This window comes from Peromyscus leucopus, chromosome 2 (assembly GCF_004664715.2).
Source record: "Peromyscus leucopus breed LL Stock chromosome 2, UCI_PerLeu_2.1, whole genome shotgun sequence".
Taxonomy (NCBI): domain Eukaryota; kingdom Metazoa; phylum Chordata; class Mammalia; order Rodentia; family Cricetidae; genus Peromyscus; species Peromyscus leucopus.
Genome location: NC_051064.1, coordinates 87,619,699 through 87,622,915, shown reverse-complemented (window position 1 = coordinate 87,622,915; position 3,217 = coordinate 87,619,699). Strand labels below are relative to the sequence as shown.

Here is a 3,217-nt window from a genome sequence, read left to right as displayed (position 1 = left end):
GGGACTCTGTTTTCTTGTGCTTCTTTTTTTAAGTTTTTTTTTTGAGGGGATGCAGTGAACTTTGTTGAGGGTATTCAAGAGAGTAGAACCCCCCCAAACTCCTCCTGTTATTCTGGGGGTCTGGGATGGAAACTGTGAAGGAGATGCTCAGTGTCAGGAGCTGAGTTGGGACAGGGACTGCTCAGAAGCTGAGAGTCTCTCTCTTGCTCTGTCCTTGCTTGTGTGGGTGGTCCAGGGCAGGCTTCTTACTCCTTGGAGGTCATGTAAGCCATGAGGTCCACCACCCTGTTGCTGTAGCTGAATTCATAATCATACCAGGAAATGAGCTTCACAAAGTTGTCATTGAGAGCAATGTTAGCCCCAGCATCAAAGGTGGAAGAGTAGGGGGTCACTGTTCAAGTCGCAGGAGACAACCTGGTCCTCAATGTAGCCCAGGATGCCCTTTAGTAGACGCTCTGATGCCTGCTTCACCAGATTCTTAATGTCATCATAATTGGAAGCTTTTTCCAGGTGGCATGTTAGATCCACAAGGGATACATTGGTAGTAGGAACATGGAAGGCTGTGCCTATAAGCTTCCCATTCAGCTCTGGGATGACCTTACTCACAGTCTTGGCAGCACTGATGGAATCAGGGATGATGTTCTGGGCAGCCCCATGGCCATCATGCCACAGCTTCCCAGAGTAGCCATCCATAGTCTTCCGGGTGGCAGTGATGGCATGGACTGTGGTCATGAGTCATTCTACAATGCCAAAGTTGTGATGGATGACTTTGGTTAGGGGAGCTAAGCAGTTGGAGGTGCAAGAAGCATTGCTGACAATCTTGAGTGGATTGTTATTCTCATGGTTCACACCCATCACAAACATGGGGGCATCAGCAGAAGGAGCAGGGATGATGACCCTTTCGGTGCCACCCTTCAAGTGGTCCCCAGCCTTCTCCATGGTGATGAATACTCCAGTAGAATCCACAACATGCTCAGTACCAGCATCACCCCAGTTAATGTTGGCAGGATCTAGCTCCTAGAAGATGGTGATGGCCTTCTGGTTGATGAGGCACTTCCCAATTTCAGCTTTGACTGTGCCGTTGAACTTGTGAGGGTAGAGTCATACTAGAATATGTAGACCATGTAGTTGAGGTCAATGAAGGGGTCATTGATGGCAACAATGTTCACTTTGCCAGATTGGAATGCAGTCCTGACAACCAGGCACCTAATATGGCCAGATTGTTCACTCTGACATTCACCATCATGTCTCAGGAAAAAGACTGGTACTGCACGAAAAGATTCAGCTGTCTCTGTGTAGCTGGAAGTTTCTCTGGTCCTGCCAGGCCCTGCAGTCAGTATGAATCTCTACCACCCATGTTCCTGAGCCACTTGGTCCCAAGCAAACACACAGAAGCTTATACTATTTAAAAACTGTATGGCCTATGGGTCAGGCTTCTTTTTAGCTAGTCTTATAACTTAAAACATTTCAATTAATCTATATGTTGCCACATGGCCATGGCATTACTGGTCTGCTGGCATCTTGTTGCTCATTGGGCAGTGTGCTGGTGTCTCCTCTCACTCTCCTTTCCTCTCCTGTTTCTTCAGTTTGAATGTCCTGGTTAATCTTACTCTGCTTTGTCGTTGGCCAAACAGCTTTATTTATCAACCAATCAGAGCAACACATATTCACAGCATACAGAAAGACATCCCACAGCACTTCCCCTTTTCTGCCTAATTAAAATGGAAGGTTTTAACTTTATCATAGTAAAATTACATATAATAAAACAGTTATTAAGCAAGAATTACAGTTACAAAATCTAGTCTATTTGTATTTGGCAAAATTAAAGAAAATATCCTATCATCTATCCTATTTTTGTGAGTCTAAAGTTTTATATCTAATTTATCTTTTATCATGACTAAGAACAGCTATAATTATGACTATCTAGTCTTCAATTCCATCAAAGACCCCAGAAGGATACAATATTACCTAAGTAAGCAGGAAATGCATTGTAAGCAACTTCCAAAGTTCTAGAAATGACAGAGACATCTGGCTGCCTGGACAGTCACTCAACTTCCTCTGCAACTTTGTTGCATCTATATTTAGCCTACAGGACAAGAGTCTCTGATAGACATTTTAGTGAAGCAGGAAATTTGAAGGATTGTCTCACCTATTGGCAACATTCACCAGTGTCCTGTAGAATCTCTGGCAGTCTCCTCTGTGAGACAGGAACTTGAAGGACCATCTTGCCCTGTTTAGGCAAAGTTTAGTGGTCACCTTCCTATGGGTCCTGCATGTCCAGTCTATACAATATATTGTCAAGCAGTCCAGGCAAGAGCAGTTTCTTGCCCAAATGTCCAGTTTTGCCAAGGAGAAGATAAACTCCATATGGAGTGTCTTTGATGGCCATCTTCTTCTTAGAAGTAAATCAGTGCTGCCAGGAGCAGATATGTCTCACTGTCCTGAAAAATCTAAGTTTTTTTTTTTTTTTGTTTTTTTTTCCGAGACAGGGTTTCTCTGTGTAGCTTTGTGTCATTCCTGGAACTCACTTGGTAGCCCAGGCTGGCCTCGAACTTACAGAGATCCTCCTGCCTCTGCCTCCCGAGTGCTGGGATTAAAGGCGTGTGCCACCACCACCCGGCAAAATCTAAGTTTTTAAAACATTTTAAATGCCATATTCTGTAAGTCTTTGAAGTATTTGAACATTACCTACCTATTTGAAATAGATCTATGTATATGTAGAAAACTTAACTAACATGATTATAAGTTTGATTATCATAGATGGCTAAGTATTAATCTGTGTTTCTTATTATACATTAGAATTTTAAATAAGTTGCATAAACATAATACCTTAAACAAGAGTAGAATATATACAGTATAACAAAATTAACTTTAACTTGTATTAATAAACTAAAATCCATAGCAATGTGAAACATTTTAAACAAGTTGTTGCTCTTTAAAAGTAGATTCAATAATCTACCTGTTCTTCCTATCATATCTATAATATCCCCTTTTCTTCTTTTAGAAAGAGATTGACTATGATCAATAACAATTTGTAACCAACACCTAAACAAAAACAAATATCTATAGTCCATTTTTTGAGGGATGGGTGGGTGTAGTCCTCTACGCTACTTCCTGCTAATTGGGGGCACTGTTAATCTTATGGGGATCGAGAGAAAATTATGAATTATAGTTTAATCTTGGCTGTAGTAGCCTGTGGAGCTGGATCAGCTTAGTC

General features: G+C 41.7%; 1 pseudogene; it reads right to left on the bottom strand.

The window, feature by feature from the left end:
• Window positions 1-245: 245 nt before the first annotated feature.
• Window positions 246-1,196, bottom strand: LOC114695840 (annotated as a pseudogene).
• Between the last annotated feature and the right edge of the window lie 2,021 nt (window positions 1,197-3,217).